Source organism: Mastomys coucha, unplaced genomic scaffold, assembly GCF_008632895.1.
Source record: "Mastomys coucha isolate ucsf_1 unplaced genomic scaffold, UCSF_Mcou_1 pScaffold8, whole genome shotgun sequence".
Classification (NCBI taxonomy): domain Eukaryota; kingdom Metazoa; phylum Chordata; class Mammalia; order Rodentia; family Muridae; genus Mastomys; species Mastomys coucha.
The window spans coordinates 31,074,941-31,094,595 of NW_022196914.1; the positions used below are offsets into that span (position 1 = coordinate 31,074,941).

The 19,655-nt window shown below is 47.6% G+C and overlaps 1 protein-coding gene across 1 annotated transcript in view; it reads right to left on the minus strand.

The window, feature by feature from the left end:
* Ube2ql1 (ubiquitin conjugating enzyme E2 Q family like 1) overlaps positions 1-19,655 on the minus strand; it is a 40,634-nt gene that overhangs the window by 2,072 nt on the left and 18,907 nt on the right. The window lies entirely within an intron of this gene.

Consider the following 19,655-nt stretch of genomic DNA (forward strand, 5'->3'; position numbering starts at 1 on the left):
ATATTTTCAGGGATTTTATTCATTCATGTTGAGCTGAATTCATAGCTATCCTCAGCCATATGCAGCCTGAAGGCTAAGCGCTAGACATGCCTGCTAGACCATGAGAAATGAGAAAAGAGGATACCAGAGTCAAAATGAACATATATGTAAGAGCCTGTGGCTTGTCACCAGAAGTTGGGCTCTTACTGGACAGCTTGCTGAGGTTCTTAGGCTCCTAGCTGCTTTTATTTAGGTGCCCGCTACTTCTTGCAGATTCACGGTAATGGCACAGACTGTCTGCATTCCTGGGATGCTACACTCATACTGCAGTGTGAATGTGCTGGGCCTTGAACTGGAATCAGGTCTCCATACTACACCACAGCCCTGCTCCACCACATGGGACCAGAGGCTGGCAGTTTGCAGCTCGCAGCATCCCTGGCTTTCTCTGGTAAACCACGTAAGAGGCCCTGGACTGGCTTCTGAATCTACGGCCAATGGTGCCAGATCCCAGGAGCCTGGGGTAGAAAAGCAGCTTGTAAGTATGAATTCAGAGCTTGCACTTCCTGTCCAGTGGGAGTCTTCTCATTCACAAGGGAGAAACTCAGGCATGAATGCTCTGTACTTCCAATGGCCCCCTGGACCACTTACGTCTCTGCTACCCAGACATTGACATCCTTTATAAAGACTTCCAGTCAGACCCAATGAGCTTTCAAAGGGAGAAAGAACTTGTGTGTGTGGGGGGAAAGTAGCTGCCTGATAACTGTAGTAATGTCCCCAAGTCTCGCCAGGGTATGAGCCCCATGCTTAATTACATAGTTTCATACTTTTATGAAGGGTAGTAGGGGCCACTGAGACTTACAATTTACACAGTCGTGGCTGAGGTCAAAGCCCAAAGCTTTGGTGTCAGACATAAGTGTTTGTGCAAAGAAGTTGATTTATATATTCAGCAAGAGCAGATAGATTTTAACAATGTGAATATTTTAGCCATCTCTTTAATTCCTTTTGCACAGTATGGACAATTGATGTTCTAAATAGAGAGTTCTGACTTAAAGGACCCAGACAAACAGGCTTGCAGTAATTTTGGAATATTCTGTGGCTTTTTTCATGAACACAAACTTTGCCTATTTGTGAAAGTCCCAACTGTTAGAAGATACAACCAACAAACCCCAGAGGAACAAGCGGCCCTTTGTTTCGTTTCTCCTTCCCCGGGAGAAGCATGAACATAGAGTCCAGTGCAAAGTCAATTTGATGGTAGGAGAGAAGCTGCCAGGAGCCAGCAGCTCAGTGCCTTCTCCCCAGTGAGAGCCAGTGAGAGGCTCTCAGCCCCCAGCAGTCCCCAAGCATGGGTCCTGCCGTGAGCACACAGTGTTGCCCTCTCCAGATTGGCCACTTTACCATTACACACACCAACATTAGATGTCAGATTCAGCACCTCTTTTTCCAGTCCTGCCAGGTGGCTGATGTGTCCTATAACACAAGGCTCAGGACCCCTGCTTCCATTTGTCCTATGGCTGATTCTATACGGGATTTTCCAAATTGTATTAGCTGTTCCATGCAATTTGTTACATGGTGCTAAGACTCACCATGAAAGGGGCTGGCAACATTCTATGAACTGGGGGCCCAGACTGAGTAAGAGCAGAAAAGTCAGCTGAGCGCCCAGAACTTATCTGTCCCTGCTCCCTGACAGGACTGGACATAAGGCTGCTGCCTCTTGTTCCTGCTAGCAGGACTTCCCTGTGGCTATAGACCTTACCCCGAGTCTGTGAGCTCAAACAAATCCACATTCCCTTAAATCACTTTTGTCAAAACTTTTGGAGCAGTGATAAGAAAGCTAACTAAGCACTTGTCACAGATTCGCTGGGACAAGAGAAGGAATTGAAGAGGCTAAGAATGGAGAGAGAGAGAGAGAGAGAGAAAGAGAGAGAGAGAGAGAGAGAGAGAGAGAGAGAGAGAGAGAGAGAGAGAGAGAGAGAGAGAGGAGGGAGGGAAGGAAGGGAGGGAAAGAGAGAGAGAATGATTTGTCTGTCTTACCCTCAGAGCACCTCCTCCCGTCTGTTTCCATATAATAACCAGAAGCTAGTCTCAGGCGTTTCTTTGGTTAACTCTCACTTCTTCTCAAGTATCTTCTTGCATTTCATGAGAAAAGACTTGGATGTGACACCCTTCCCCCTTCACTTCGGAGTCTGTGACAACATTCCCAACACTCTTTCTCCAGAGTTACAGACTGTTCCTACAAGTGGCACCATGGGAACACAAGGGCTCAGACCAACACTGAATAAGAAGAGTGTTAACCAGAACACAGGGGCTGGGAACGTACCTGTGAAACGAAACTTTGTATGTGCTTTTGGTTTAATCTGGCCTTGCCAAAGGCTTTAAAAATATAGGTGTGTGTGTGTGTGTGTGTGTGTGTGTGTGTGTGTGTGTGTGTGTATGTGTGCATGTGGGTGTTTGGGCTTCTGTGTGGAGGGCAGAGGTCAAACTCAGGTGTTATTCTCCAGGTGTGATCCACCTCGTATTTTGATGCAGGATCTCTCAGATGATTAGGCTAGGCTGCCTGGCTGGTGAGTCCCAGGGATCCTCTCGTCTTTGTCTCCCCAGTACTAGGGTTATAAATATGCACCACCGTGCTTTTCTACATGGCTTCTGGGAGTCAAGCTAAGGGCCTTATGCTCATACTGATAACAGTTTACTGAGTCCTGACTTTCGGCAGCAGAGGGCAAGGGAAGCCAAATGATTAAACATGAAGACATCCCCCTTGTAGCCAACAGGCTGAGGTGAATCCAAAGACTGGCCCTCTTTGATTTGGCACAGTCCCCGTTGAACCCTCCTGCTTACTGAATTTCAGTTGTCAGCATCACTGTCAATTGCCCTGTGGCCTCATTCATTAAGTGTGCTGGGCACTGGGCTGATCAAGAGAGGCTGCCTTTAGGAGCCTTGGGACCATGGACACTGTGGGGTGTGGATCTGCTGTGGCTTTGTTGGCGTTAGTGATGCCCGAGTGTGATAAACCTGCTGTAGGTTATTCTGTGCAGAGTGGACCTAAACATCATATCTGGCTCGATTTCACTAGGTGCTAGGTATGACAGTGTACTTATTCAGACAATGTCAAATGTCCTGGGGAGAACAGTCACTCCCAACGGATATATGGCCTGGGGCCAAGCAAAGGGGCCTGGGCCCAACCCTTCTACTCAGCAGATGTATGTGGCTCTGTCCCAGGAGCGGGAACAGTGCTGGCTGCTGGGGCACATCAGTTCCTGATCATCTTCCAGCCCAGCTTAGGGAAGGAGGAAGGGCAGGAAGGAGCCTGGAGAAGGGGTGTGAAGGTGCCTGTGTCCACAGAGATTTTTCTTGATAGCGTTGGAGTTAGCTTTGAAATGCAGCCACAAGGAAAAGGCTCGAAATAGACTGCTGTAGTCTGGGAGCCATGACCAGATGTTCCGTGGGCTTAGATATGGAATTTTTAGGCCGTGGTGCACGCATGCACATGTGTGTGTATGCTTACGCATGAGTGCATGCACTGGGTGAGGAGGAGTTGCAGAATTCAACTGATTTGCCATGGTTAGATCCTCATTCTGGCACTCCCTCCATGTGTGACATCGGGCAAGTTACATGCTCTCAGTTTCATTGTCTGCAAAGTAAGCATCATAATCCCATTCAAAAGCTCCAGGCTTTCAATATGCAAAGTGGTGACCCGGGTCTTAGTTATCCTGAGGCCCTTGTCCTCTAAGGAAATGTCGGTTTGCCTTCTCTTTTAAAAAGTCACAACAGTTCTGACTTTTAAAATGGCTATCATGACTCAGGTTTTGCTTGCTTGTTTGTTATAAAACTGCCTTTAGGCAGCCTGGGCACATTACATTATCTGACTTCCCAGCCCTTTGCCCAGCCCTTTGCCCAGCCCTTTGCCCGACATTAACATCTTGGCTCTGTACTGCTTACTTCCGTAGGGTTTTTTTTTTTTTTCCATAAACAATCCTTTGTGGTACTGGTGTTTCATTTGCCTGTGAGTTGTAAGTGTATACTGTTTCCAGAGTCCTCTTATAGATTTTCGGAGCTCCTGAATATTTTTTTCTTCCTGAGTCTGAATTCCAGAGTTGATCCTTACTCTCAAAACCCTTAGAAGTGTAATTGCTGGATTCTAGGAACTTTGTTCTCCAGCACACAAACTTAGGTAGTAGCCCTTGCTCAGCCTTCCTTTCCTTGCTCAGCCTTCCTTCCCGTCACGCTGCTCTCTAGGGAGACACACAAAGCTCTCAGGCTCCTGGCTTGAAGAAAACAGGCACTGGACACATGGGAGCTCGAAAGGAGGCTCACGGGGGGTAGGCTTTCTTTTAAGGATGGACATTCAAAGCCAATCCCAAGCAAAATCCACTTGTAAGTTTCTGAAGGGGCAGGTAAGACATGACACAGATAAGAAGGCTTTTAAGTCACAGCTGCCCAGCCACAGAGAAGGATACTGGATCCACAGGAAGGCAATCTTACTGGATGGGATAAGGTGAGGTATCAGATGGAAGGACCTGGAGCACATAGAACCTTTAGCACGGCCTGAGTATGTGTGCATGCATGTGCAAGAGCATGTATGTAATTCCTATGACTATATGTTGGTGAATGGGTAAACGCCCACGTGTGTCAGTGCACACACGAGTGTAGCTTGTCATCTGTGAACCTGTTAGTGTGCGTGTGAGTGTAACACCCTAGTGGTGGCTTTCAAACTGTGGGGACAGGAGTAAGTTATATCCCTGACTAGAGTCCAGCAGCTGCCTCACAGTCAGCTTTTGAGGAACAGAGGGAGCCCCAGGATGAGTGGACCAGTCTGGAGGCCAGTCAGTTCTGTGCCTAGGCCCAGGCTTAGTCATCCTCTCCAATTGTAATCAACACTGCAGGGAGGATAGACACCAAGAGGTAAGATGGTGGAAGCATGCCCTTGGAGCAGGCGGCTTGCTTTGGAACGCCGTGGGAGGTTGTCTGAAGTGAACCACCCAGAGTGCTCATGCCTCTGTCGGCATGGTCACAGACCCATAGTTACTGGGGAATGGCAGCGGACTTCAGGCCATCTCAGGAACTTCACATGATCTTCAGGACTTGTGTGGAATCAGATATTCTATCCCGTGACCCATCCACTCCCAAGGTTACTGAGGAGCAGAGGGTACTGAGTCTGAGAGACCTTGGCAAAACCCAGAAAGGAACATCATGGATGCACCAGGCAGAAGGGCTTCTTGGAAGGCTGGAGGAAGATTTACATAGTGGCTCACCTTCAGGGATCTGGGGCTTTTCAGTGACTACTGATCCCAGTCAGCCCACCTGCTCGGTCTCAGTCACCAGCACCTGGCCTTCCTGTCTTCTCATATGGGATTTCATGAAAAGGTGCCTGCCCAGGATGGCTCAGAATTCCTTTATGATTTAGATGCTCCCCCCGTCCCCCAACAGATTCACTTAAACCCCTCTGGCTAATAATGCTCCAGACATTTGGAGCTGTTCATGTCCCCATCATTTTAGGTAAGAATAGTCACTTCTGTGTTTTCAGAGGGTGTAATTCTGAATACAAACAGAGGCAGTGGGAATAGAGTAAACTCTCCCCAAGCCCCAGCAGCATCTATCCCCGTTAGAGGCAACGCATCAGGCCTGGACAAGCGCAGGGTAGACAGAGTACTAGGGTAGGTGGTTCAGTGGGCTTGGGGTTCTGGTCAGTTCAGCTACTGTCACAGTGCAGAGAAGGTTGAAGCTCTGGCTGGGGCAACACTGTCGGTCCAACGAGGCACATGTGGGCAGGGCTTGGGGAGGGATCAGTGAGGACAAGAGATCAGAGAGGCTAAGGGAGAAAACATTTCCAGGGCTAGGTGCTAAGTCTATGCTGCCTGGGTTTTGGAGGTACATTAGAACTTCAGGCTGAAGGAGTAGGGAGAGCACGATGGATAAGAGCCCACAGTAAGGTATTCAAAGAATTATTGCGAAGAGGGTATACAGCACAGGTGTGAGGAAGTGTACTTCACTCTGTAGTAGACTATAGGCCCCTGGGGAAGTCACTCTTCCCCAGTCCCAGTGCTTGCCCTGTGTCTTGTGTGTCAATAACCCCTGTAGGGGTGAGCTTCCGTATCAGTATAATGAGCACCTTCTGTGGGCCATGGGAAGAGTAAGTAAGGACACACAGGTTAGATGTTCCCAAATCACCCACAGGGCCAGCTCTTAAGGAGCCTCAGAGGTGTGAAGGGGTGGTTTGAATATGATGGTCTCATGCCTTTGAGCCCTTGTCTCTGTCACGTGGTGCTGCTTGGTGGAAGCAGGTTTAGCTGGAGGAAGTAGATTGCTGGGGGCAAGCCCTGAGGGTGAGGACTTGGCCCTTGTTCTGGACCAAGGTCTGCCTCTGCTTCCTGATTCTATGGAGCGGATCCCACCTCCATGGAGCCACTCTGCCATGCCTTTCCTGCTGCCATGGTGGACTTCATTCTCCTTCAACCCGTGAGGCAGAATGAGTCCCTGCTCCCCAAAGGGGCTTCTTGTGTCAGGTATCCAACCCCGAGACAAGAAAAGTTTAACCAATGCAGGTCGCTATTTGGCTACAAAGCATGAAAACTTGAGAACTCTCCTGCCTTTACTGTTTTAATAGCTGCTACATTTGGGGAGAAGTGTCTCTTTAACAGAAGGTGCAGCTTATCCATGAAGGAACCCCAAGGGGGCAGCCTTGAGTCCCCAAGGGCTGGTAAACTAACTGGCATTTGAACAGTCTCCAGTGAGTGCTAGAGACATTGGGAAAGCAAGATGCACAGGACTTCCTATCCCTCAGTTGGGATCCTCCAGTGAGGAGGGCCTCCAGTTGATGAGTTAGTATAGGAATAATGAGTGAGTGAGTGAGTGGGTAAATGACTGGATGAATTAATGAAACAATGCAATAGGTAGATTAAAACACCCCCTGATAGGAAGGATCATTGGCCATTTTCGAAAGAATCTGACTCCCTTTGGTGCAGGTGAGAGAACAGTATTTTAAAATTTATTATCATCATCATCATCATCATCATCATCATCATCATCATCATCATCATTATCATTATCATCATTTTTTTTAATGTGTATTGGCCTTTTGTCTGCATTCATGTCTGTGTGAGGGTTTCAGATCCCCTGGTACTGGAGCTACAGACATTTGTGAGCTGCCATGTTGGTGCTTAGAATTGAACCCTAGTTGTCTGGAAGAGGAGCCAATGCTCTTAACTGCTGAGCCATCTCTTCAGCCCCAAGAGGACAATATCTTAACACAAAGCCACTCCACTCAACAGGGAGTGTTTCCTTTTTAGAACCTTGAAGAGAAATATTATGTGATCAAAGATTGTCTAACACAAATATTTTCCCAATTCTTAAGCAATTCATGGATTCAGGTATACTCTCAACTTTGTGAAGCCACCATTGGCTTTGTGTACATTTTGATGGTGTTAACTGAGGAGCTTTTAAAGTAAAGGCACTTTATTTAACATTCTCATAAAAATTCCCCAGCCAGTGGCAATGCCAAAGGCACAGTTCACAGATTCTTGCAAACACAGAACATCACTTTCCTCTCCATCCTAAAGAAAGTTCCAGCAATTGTTGAGTCTGCATTGAAACAGATGGTATTTTGCTGGAGGAATTGAGCCCAGAAAAAGCAGCATTTCTGCTAAAAATGTTCCTGATAACAGATGATCATCTTAAACTTGCTGTTTTGAGATTCACTAGCACGCTTCTACTTGAGCAGGCAAGTCCCTGGGTCGGGCCTATTAGAGTGTACCTCAACATGGTAGAGAGACAGACAGCAAGACGTCACCGAAGGTAGACATGGCCTACCATGTGCTAGCCACTGTTCTCGGGCTGGGACAGTCTTCACATTGGACATGCCAAGACACCTTAGCAGCAGGGCTCAGTGACTGTCTAACCATCTACACACATGGAGTAACTGAGACAAAGACAGATCAGTGAGGTACTGGACACCACAAAGCTTGGGGCACACAGCCAGGTCCTAACAAAACCATCTTTGGCTGTGAAACATTCTCAGCAGCCCAGAGAAAAGCAGGGCCCATAGGATAGACAAGCAAGGGAGTGGCCTCCACCCCCCACATACTTCCGGCCTTGGCTTCTCAACGACACAGGGTGCTCCCTCCTCCCCAGGGAGCTATCTCTTGTCACTAGTGACCCCCTTTAGTCTGGAGCTCTAAGCCTGTTTCTCGTTACTACCGCTATGCACAAACCTCAAGACTTTCAAGGCATCAGCTCTGCTCTATGGCCGTTTCTGGCCCCCTCCTCTCTTCCCCAGGACTTGATCTGTTTGTGTCGCCTGCTCTAGCTTGCCTTCTGTCACTGTGACAAAACACTGTCCAGAAGCCACTTAAGGAAGGAAACGGCTTGTGTGGGTTACACTTCCAGGTCACAGCCTGTCATGGAGGGAAATCAGGGCAGGAAGGCTAGCAATCAGAAATCATGAGGAAGGCTGCTTGCTAGCTCTCAGGCACATGCTTTGCCAGCTCTTTACACAGTCCAGGACCACTTGTCCAGGGAATGATGCTGTCACAGTGGGCTGGACCCTGCTGCATCAATTCACAATCAAGACTGTCCTCCACAGACATGCCCACAGACCAGCCCGGTGGAGACATTTACTCTGCTGAGACTTCAGGTGATTCTAGGCTGCACTGAGTTGACAGTTGACAGAGTATTAGGACAACTTTATTCTAAGATAAGGAGTAATGGGCACTGTTTTGAATATTTACTTTTGTGTTATGTTAGAAATTGAGCCTGGCGCCTCATACATGCTGGGCAAGCACTTTACATCTGAGCTATATTCCTGTGCATGCATGGATTGATTAAGCTCCATTACCTGAGGTCAGCCTGAAACTCAACACAAAGTAAGGAATGACCCTGACTGATCTTCCTGCCTTCTCCTCCCAGGTACTGGGACTACAGACAGGCAGGAGATTAAACCCAGGGCCTTGTGCATGACAGGCAGCAGCAATTTACCAAATGAGAAACACTCCTAGCCTCTGTTTATCTTTTAGACACTACACAGGCCAAGCTGAGACACAGCCACTCCTGTGCTTTCTCTTTTATACTTCTAGATTCTATATGGGCGGTTCTCTAAATATCCTTATATGCCTACCTCATCATCATGGGCAGATTGGCAGATTATGCTACATTTGTATTTCTGCATTTACTTAAACATTTTAGGCAAGGTCTTAACTCCATGAAGGTATATGTCATTCAGAACAATAGTTCTGGTCCCCGTGCTAAAGAGGACTTTGTCTGACTTTGAATGACTTTTAAGGAACAATGGAGCCTTACCAGCCAGTTTGATCTTGGTTTAGATCTTGGCTCACGTTCTTCCCTACCTGTAGATTCTCCCTAGGTCCCACAACTTTCCTTCTCTTTGGGACATTTAGAAAATAGAGTCAAACTTCCATCCCTCCACACTACAGGGGTTTGTACACATCCATTCTCATTTCTGTTCTCCTGTTGGGGCTGGGGACAACTTTGTTCACTCCAGTCTGTGGCCAACAACTTCTGCAAGCCCATGACATCACGGATGTCTTCATCTGTTCCAGGGGCTTTCCCATAATGCTTCACATAAAAATGGATGGACCCATGGCTAGCCACCCTGTGGAAGAGGCTACACCTTTGTCCCCAGAAAGGACACACTGTTAAGTGATACACACAACAGAGCAGATGGTTTCCAGGGAGACAGGATGTGAGGAAAGTTACTCGCAGTTCCCACCTCTTGCCTTCTGCCCTTTTCCTACAGAGCTCGCATTGGAGAAGTCCCACCCTCCCCCAGTGACCATAGACTCTTCTCTGTCAGCCGCCACCTCCATTGGCTTTATTGGCTTCATTGCTCTCCACCACCAAGCAATTGGAAACATTTCCCTGTCTCACAGCTCCCATTATTCAGTTCCCCTAGCACAGATAATAGGAAATGCCTTTGAAGAGAAACTCCTCCTAAATGGGTGTGTGTGTGTGTGGGGGGGCAAGTCAATACTTGATAAAGTGACAGAAGAGAGTGCCGGGGAATTGGGGTGCCAGAAAAGAGGGCAGCCACACACTGATGTCTGCCCCTGCTAGAAGAACGTCATTGTGTGGGGGCAAACTGTTCTGGAAAACCTTCTTTAAGAAGGAGAGCAGGATTTCGCAGGCAGCCAGGGCAGCAGGCCTGGAGTTCCCTCTGCAGATGGTTTCTAACCCTGAGGCGCAGGTCTGCCTTCGCACTTGCTGTGACATTTCACGGCTGTAGTCTGTTTCTTAAGCAACAGGACTCCTAACGACAGAGAGAGTTCACATTGCCGATCACAGCTCTGGTATTTGCAGATGGGGAAAGAGCTATGGCATTAAACAAATAAAACCAACTGGAGATGTGTTTTCTGGAAAATTCATGTGAGAAAATGTTATGATTTGGGCACACTGCATAAAATACACATTACTCTTTAGAATAGTTTGTTCTTGGTATAAAAACACAGCAACGAGCATAGGGACATTTACTTAATCTCTTTTATCAAAAATGTTCATCAGGACAGGAAGTCGAGTTTCATCTGCTACACACAGCCACACCCTTGCTGGACAGGAGTCCACCAGGCTCTGTGGCTTAGTTTCTAGGAATGGAACACAGTGTCCAGGTGTGGCTGTTTCATACAATATCAGGTGAACACTGAACTCATGCTGTGGGGAAGGACTGAGCCTGCATGTAGGAGTCTCTACAGAGCTGCACACACTACGCAGTCTGCTTGCTCCTCAGTTTACCACTGTGTGCAGAAACGGCATTTACAGCTTCAGTACTAACTACTCATCCAGCTGCCTCTTTCACTGCCGCCAGACTCATTACAAGGTCACCTCCCTGTCTCAGAGTGGTCATCTCTAAGATCCAAATGATCAACTTTCTTCCCCGTGTCTCCTTTTCATGCCATGTTTTAAAAAGCAACTTCCAGGAAGCTGTTTCTCTAAAGGCTGCAATGTCACCTAGAAGCTGGGTGGGATACTTCATCTTCTCAGCAAGAGTACATGCCCGGTGCAGCCTTGGCTATCCTGAGTGAGGGATCCCTGATGGCTTCCACAGGCATTCCCTTCAGACCCTCACAATGACAGCAAGTTGCTACAGGTCTACTTTAGCAGGAAGGGCTAAAGGCTGCAGGGCGACTGTTGAGAATTCTTGCTGTAGCTGGATTCACAGTGGCCCATAGTGGCTGATACGACATTAGCATGATCCAGAGAAGATCATGGCCAGGGCTGAGCTTAGGTTGTGGGGTTTAGTGAGTCTAAGTGTGTATGTGAAAGTGGACATGTAGTATAAAATATATAAAATTCTGGTGCGAGGTTCGTTCCTGCCCTAAACAATTTATGTTCCCGGATGAAAGGCACACACAATGCCATTACATTTTAATCTGCCTTAAGCAGCACAGTAGAAGGGCAACTGTCTACCCTCTATGCTGTTAGAATCTACCTCCTATCCACAACCCCAAGTTATTACTTACTATGTTTCATCTGGGCTGCTCTTAGTCCCAATTAGGCAGCCCTCTGGGCCATGTTCTCTTGGCCCCTGGCTTGTGGTGGTTCTCCTTCCTCCTCTCCTGCATGTCCTCTCTATCCCCTGGTGGCTTCTTCTTCTTTCCTTCGTCCTCTTCCTCGTGGTCCCAAGCCTGGGAAATCTAAACCCCACCTATATCTCTTCTCCCCAGCTATTGGCTGGTGATATCTTTATTTACCAATCAGAATTAACAGGGGACAGGGTCCTTCAATACCTTACATAGGGACTCATCTTTGGGACAGTTTTGGGGGACCCAAGTTAAGATTAGAATACAAACATTAGGCTAACCCACTACATGGCCAGACACCTGATTAGTTCGAGGCCACATAGTGATTATTACTGCTGTTCTTGATGGATGTTGGTGGCTGAGTGGGTGTGGACATGTGACGTGGGTACTTCTTGATGCTCTTGGTGTACTACACAAGCCTAGATTTTCAAGGACCTAGAAACTTCAGTGTCAATGGTGGCCACTGTTCTAAGGGCTTAACCATGAGGCTACCTTAGGGAGACTCTGGGGGACATATGTGGTGATTCGGAATCCTTGAAGATGGGGAGTGGGTCACTGGCTTATTTCCTGATGGCAGGGAGTGTCTAACAAGGACAGTGAGGTGACTATTGAAAAGCTTAGCCCTATTTTCAGGAAACAGTGCTGTTCGCCAGTGGACTAGAGACCATACCATGCCCTAAAGGTCTCACAAATGTGGTATGTGTTCACAGGTACTGCCTCCCTGCAGCCCTTTCTCCAAAACTAGCTGAGCTCAGGAGCACACTTGCCTCTGCCCTTGGCTTTGAACATCTCTTCATTTGTCCCTTTCCCTAATGAGCAAGCACAGCGGTGTGCTATTGGAGGCAGCAAGGATTCAGCAACTCTGTGACCCAGAGGGCAAGCCCTAAACACCATCTTAAAACATGATGTCCTCCACGCTCCCACAGCCCCCCTCGCCCCTAGAGAAAGTTGGACCTTTAGGCCCTGAAAAAACTTTTAATGACCAAACTTTCTTTCATTGGATACATTTGCCCCAGAGAACACCGTTTGGATTGTTTTGTGCAGTGTCTGCTAATGAGGCGCTAATGAGGTGGCAGGCTGTAGGTGCAGAAGCAAGCATCCACTCAGCAGGAATGAAGACTCCTCCCCTCCCTACCACGACTCCAGGCTGTGAGAAGGGGAGAGCCAACTGTCTCAGATCCCTAGGGTTCCAGACGACTCAGCAGATTACCACCCTGATTTCAAAGGCCCCAAGTGCTTGTCCTGTGAGTCATTTCAATGGGTGTGAGGCCCTTCACTCCAGTCATCTCAATACACTTTAGGGAAACAGTCTCTCCACAAGTTTGCTCCTTGGCAGGCCTGGCTGTGAAATCCAGCACCCACCAGCAGAGGCTACTGCTGGAGGCCTGAACATCTCCACGCTGGGACCTCAGTGGTTCTAGATTATTCTGCCTGCTCTCTTCGAATGCAGCTCTTGTGAGGCTGGGGATTCCAAGTCCTAACTAGCAAGGACCAGAATATTATATTTTATGGCCTGAGAGTGATGCCCCCTCCAGCCAGGTGCTGCAACCAGCTAGAAGAGAAGAAAGGCTCCATATGACTTCAGGACACTTTTTCTTTTTTATTTTAAAGATTTATTTATTTATTATATGTAAGTGCACTGTAGCTGTTTTCAGACACTTCAGAAGAGGGTGTTAGATCTTGTTACAGATGGTTGTGAGCCACCATGTGGTTGCTGGGTTTTAAATTCAGAACCTTCGGAAGAGCAGTCAGTGCTCTTAACCACTGAGCCATCTCTCCAGCCCCTGCTGGTATTATACAGGTGCTATGAGCTCCAGAGGAGACCCAATACACACGTTTTTATGTTGCCAATGAACTGGGGCAGAGACACAGCGTGGAACAGCTTAGTGAGTGTTGCCAAAACAAGTTGGGGACCTCAGTATAAAACAGTGTTCTGTTATCATGAAATAGACTTCAGATTGCAACCAAGCAAGGATGCTGATTCTAAATTCCAGTTTCTAGTCTCTTTTCAAAAGCTTAGAAAACTGAGGAACTGATTTTTTTTGTCTGACCCAATACAATTAAAAAGACATTCTCCATAAGGAACTAGACTGGCCGTTAGTGCTTCCAAGTAATTTCTGGGGATACATTGTAACAGTTCCTTAATTTGTGTGAGTATGTGGTTACACAGCTTTGCTTTTTTGGTAAGAGTTACATAAGTAGAGAAAATAATTTCATCTGGTTTTATGACCATCCCTGAAAACCTTCAAACGGTGCCTACTGTATACTCTGTCGTAGGTAAAGCTTGTGCCAGTCTCTGCTCTGAGGACTTGTATAAAAGAATTCCATAACTCCTCAGGTAGAAACTGAGGCAAGGTCTAAGGCGCACCAGTTCACATGGCCAGCTGTAGACTGGGCAGTGTAGGGTTACCAAGCTCATGGACAGGCTCATGTCTCACTCCATCTTGCAGCACAGCCTTTGAGCCCCACTCTGCACTGAGTTCTGCCCTGTAAGCCATGCACAGCTCAATCATTAAGTGTGTGCTCTGGCAAGTTCATGGGGCAGTGCCCAATGGCTGTCGCTCAGTTATCCCCTGTGACCAGAAGTATAGCCCTTAGAGACAGGAAGTGTAGTCCTTAGAGACAGGAAGAAGTGTAATCTTTAGACCGCTGCTAGAAGGATGTATCACCATTTTTCAATGCGTCCTGTGTGGTGGTTCACGTATGTTGGGGCAACTTTAAGTACAGTTGTACTTTTGCAAATGAATGATTGAAGAACTAGGGGTATATTATTTCTCTGTGAAGGCCGAGCATCACCCTAAACTGTTGTTCTAGAATCAGAGCTGGACCCTGTAACCCTCCTGCTTGACCCTGCCTGCCTCTCATAACCACACCTCTCTGCCCACCTCCTGCTATTTGCCATGCCTCCAACCTGGTTCCAGTTACATCAGAAGTCCCACCTCCGCAGAGACAAAAAGAAGTCGCTGATTGGGCTGGCATGCTGACGAACTTGTGGGAGGGATTTACCTCACCTTTTCTAACTGTTGGCTGGTAACAAACAGGGCATTAAATTGAAGATGGCTGAGCGTTCACGACTCCCATCTAATTTTGTTAAACCATCCACGTGGACAAGTATACTTATGGCCACCCTATACTCTCCCAAACTCTCCTTTGCTGTTGCTTTTCTTTCTAACTCCATTTCCAATAACCCTCTCTCTTTAACATTACTGCTGGGCGGTAACAGGACCCCATAATGCTTGACCATTCTTGGGAAATGTTAGCCCTTCGTGGACTCCTGGAATCCCACTGAGCTACAGAAGAGCCAGCTCTCACTGAGTCTCAGCAGTTTAAGAAAATATGCTAAAAAAAATGAGCCATGTTTCACCAGTGAGACTAAGTAGGCCCATGCTTGGGTATGAAGAGGCCTGGAGCCCCAGCCTCTTGTTCGTGATGAGAAGCTCACTGTAACTTCTCCTGAGGGCAGCTGGCTACTATGCATCCAATTGGTGTGCACTTGACCCCACCCTCAATCCAGCACCCCAGTTCTGAGGCTTCCTTTATAGTAATGAAAGCACAGGAGGAAACCTGATGTGTAGGACAGTGTATGTACCATGCACACTAGAACAGTCTATGCACTATGCACACCAGGACAGTGTATGCACTACATACACTGGGATGGTGTATGCACTATGCACACTAGAACAGTCTGTGCACTATGCACACTAGGACAATGTATGCACCATGCACACTAGGACGGTGTATGCACCATGCACACTAGGACAGCCTGTGCTCTATGCACACTAGGACAGTCTGTGTATTATGCACACTAGGATGGTGTATGCACCATGCACACTAGAACAGTGTTGTGATCATAAAAAGAGAAAGAGTTACAAGAATATGTTCTGGCGAGGTGTGGGGGAAGGAGGTGCCTCTGCAGGCCCATGCCGAGGCATCCCTTCCCCCTGAGGGATTGCCAGGTAACCATGGGGACCGGCAGAGATCAGGGCCACGAGGACCAGTCACAGCACCGGCAACAGCAGCTGCCCTGAGTACAAGAATTCTCAGCCCCCTCAGCTGGAGGCTACGAAAATCACAGGCTTTCACCATGCAAGGACCAGAGCTGCAACCACACACTGCGGGACACACGAACTTCCACCACGTGAGCCATGCCCCACTTGGTCTATCGTGTGGAACTAGCTTCTGCTTGGGCCCACACCTACCCATTCAGTTTCACGTTTTCTGTTTACCAGTCTGCTATAATCCTCACACAGACACCAGCATATTAATCGTTAGGATCAGTCAAGGGGAGGACCTCCAGTTTTCCAGATACAGCCTGGTCAGCCTTCTCTGGGAACTACGGGGTTTACAGTCACACCTCCCAGCTGACTTACGTCTTAGGACATCTGCCATTGGTTGACCCCCTCCCTCGAAAGCAGCTCTTCGTTCCCTTCCCCTTCCAGGTTCTTGCAGCTGAACAAAACCCTCGGTACCAAGGTGGGTTGCTTTCCACAGCAGGCCCAGGGCCTGCTGGGTAGCCACTAGGGAGCCCTAGTGACAACTTGAGCCACTAGCCTGGCTGATTTCTTTTTGATGTTTGGACTGTTCTCAGGACACTGGTATGAATAGTTCAATTACCTGCCAATGGGTGTCAGAATATCTTCGGCTATACCTCCAGGCACCCCACTGGGATGTCTCCTGGAAAATCTCAAATCTTTGAAGCTAACACCTGACTTGAAGGCATCAAAATTAACATATCTCTGCATTAAGACTTGGATTAAGTATCAACTAGATGGGAATTCAAAATGGCCACTTAATGGCACCCTAGATCCAACTATTTTAAGGGATTTTTATACATACTGCCAGCCAACTGGTAAATGAAAGGACGTCCCCTATGTCCAAGCATTTATCTATCTCCATTCCAATCCCTCCTTGAACTCCTCTTGTTCCCCAACCCAACTTCTCTTAGCCATGAAATCTATACAACCTCTGCTAGATGACGCTACAATGCTAGATCCACCTAATGAACCACCCCCTTTTTGCCGCAGACCTGTCTTCACACCACCGAAAACCCAAACTGCTGCCTCAGTTTCTCCTTCTCATCAGGATACCCCAGAGCCTGCTAGCTCTCCCTCTCCAGAGCCCTCCCTTTCTGTGCCAGTGGTGGGTCGCTCCAAATGCCCCACATTGGCAGCTACCTTCACTCCTCCTGTCACCTGCTCTAAGGCTACAGCCAAACCTCCAAGTCCTTCCTCCCCAGAGACACCTGACCCAGCAACAGTCCTTCCTTTGAGGGAAGTTGCTGGAGTAGTTAGTCTTGTCAGAGTACATGTTCTGTTCTTGCTTAGTGAACTTTCCCAAATAGAAAACAGGCTGGGGTCCTATACTTCTAACTCTTCCAAGTTTATTAAAGAGTTCCAGTATATTACTTAATCTTATAGCCTGACTTTCCATGATGTTCATATGATTCTTACTAATAATTTACTTCCTGAGAAACGCAGATGAGTCTGGGAAGAGGCAAGGGAGAGAAGTAGGAGTAAGAGAGAAGAGGGGGCAAGCAGCTCCTTTTATAGGGCTAGGCCTACCTGACCATTGCCAGGTAACCGTGGGGAGGAGCACACCTGGCTGCTGCCAGGTATCTGTGGGGGTGGAGTTTACGCAGAATGCTAACGTGAGGACAGTCTGTGCACTATGCACACTAGGACAATTCGTGCACTACACATATTAGGATGGTTTGTGTTGCACGTACACTGTTGATGGCAGGGAAGGGCTAGAGGATCCTGTCTGTCTGCTCAGCCATCTACAGTACTCCTATTCTTCCAGGGGGTGTGGGGGTGGAAGCCAACAGTCTTCAAAGAGGTGACTGACTGGAAAGAAGGCTGGAGGAGATATGCAGAAAGATGTGTAAGCTTCAGATCACTGTGCAGGGGTAGCCCTCTGTTCCTGTGTAAGTGTGTATGGCTCACAAGAGCACGTGAGAATGCAGAGGAAAAACCATGCCTTCTGACAGTGGAAACTCAGAATGTCCACTATCTATTTTCAAGCTATGCTGCTGCACAGACATCGAACAGTAACCTAGGATCTTCTCTACTAAGAGAAACCTCTCAAGAGCTACAGACATTAGACAACCAATACACTACCATAATCCCACACACTGTCACCCTGTCCAGGAACTTTATGACCCTTTCAGGAAGAAACAAACCTTTAACACCACAAAAAGAGCTATAGAGTAATACTGATCCCTGTAACAAACTAGTATTGGCTTGTTAGAGCCTGGACTGCTGTGGACCAACGGAGGGGGACAGAGGCAGCTTCTTAGAGACAATCCCTGGGAGGGACAGGCCTTTTGAGAGGTTATTGGTAAGATACTGTCTTCTGGGTAATTCTGAATTTCTGGGGAAATCCTGTATGCATTGCTGGTCCACACTGAATGGAAATGGCAGGGCAGCCCCTTAGTACCTGCTTCCTTAAAGTCTGCACTCTTTTTAATTTAATTAATTAATTAATTAATTAATTCATTTTAAAATACATTATCTTGCTATGTAGCCCTGGCTGGCTGAAACTTACTGAAATCTGCCTGCCTCTACTTCCCAAATGTGAAGATTAAAGGCCTATGCTATTATGCCCAGTTCGCTGTGGACCAAGACAGGGGCCCACCTCAGCATAAAGCACCATGGAGGAACGGAATGGGGGGGGGCATTCATCTCTTCATTAAACTGTTACCATAAGGGTTCATGGCCAAAGTTAGTAGCAACAGACAAAATCCATTTATACCATTTGTGATTTAATTGCCTTTTAGGGTTAGGTGCATTTAGAGGAAGAAAGGAAATCTAAAGATCATTTTAATTGCAAACATTGGGGATAACACCCTGAAGTTAAGATATAAATATTTATGTGCATTCTATTTGAATAAAAATTTATGTAAGCATTTTAAACATTCATTTTAACCTTATGAATGTCTTACATACATACATACATACATACATACATACACCTATATTTACACACACACACACACACACACACACACAGAGCTGAGCCTTAGCTGTCTTGACAGTTTATGACTTGTGAGGTATATGGAGAATCTCCTAAACGTCTGGGGCTGGTCAACCTTGGCAGCCAAGTGTGGCAACATGCCTAGCGCCATTTAGGCAGCTGAGCAGCTGGGTCATCTAGGAGTTGCAGCCAGGCCTCTGGTGGCTTTGCTACCTTCTGTGGATTTAAATAGATGAAACCAAGCCTGCCTCATTCTTGCAGAGTTCAAAGTTGCAAGGAGGCAAGAGGCAGGAGGTTTGTCAAATGAGAATGCAGAGGAGAGTATGGGGCACTGGAGGAAGGGACCCTGTGTAGAGGAGAGTGTGGGGTACTGGAGGCAGAGACTCTGTGTAGAGGAGAGTGTGGAGGGACTCTGTGTAGAGGAGAGTGTGGGGCACTGGAGGAAGGGGCTCTGTATAGAGGAGAGTGTGGGGTACTGGAGGCAGAGACTCTGTGTAGAGGAAAGTGTGGGGCACTGGAGAGGGGTTCTGTGTAGAGGAGAGTGTGGGGCACTGGAGAGGGGCTCTGTGTAGAGGAGAGTGTGGGGCACTGGAGGAAGGGACTCTGTGTAGAGGAGAGTGTGGGGCACTGGAGAGGGGCTCTGTGCAGAGGAGAGTGTGGGGCAGTGGAGGAAGGGGCTCTGTGCAGAGGAGAGTGTGGGGCACTGGAGGAAGGGGCTCTGTGTAGAGGAGAGTGTGGGGCACTGGAGAGAGGCTCTGTGCAGAGGAGAGTGTGGGGCACTGGAGAGAAGGACTCTGTCAGTCTCTACTGGGAGCCAGACCTGTTCCTGCCCCTTGGAGGTAGACTGTTGGTGATATTTGGACATACTCTAACACATGTCTCTACTTTTGAGTATGGTAGGAACAGACATGTGTAGATTAATAAACAGAGATGTTTTCACCAGGGCTGTTCAGTGTTTGCCCCAACCAGTTTGAAACTACTGGTTTGAAAACTACTGATCACGAATTGTTCTCAGATTGACTATAACCAGGCAAGTAACATCACATAATTCAAAGAGCAAACAAACAAAAGACAAGTGCAGAGATCTTCAAGCATTACTAAACTTCACACTGAATTTCTCCATAAATAAAAACCACACAGCATGTTGCTGCTGCCTGGCAGGCACAGGACAGTGAGCAATGC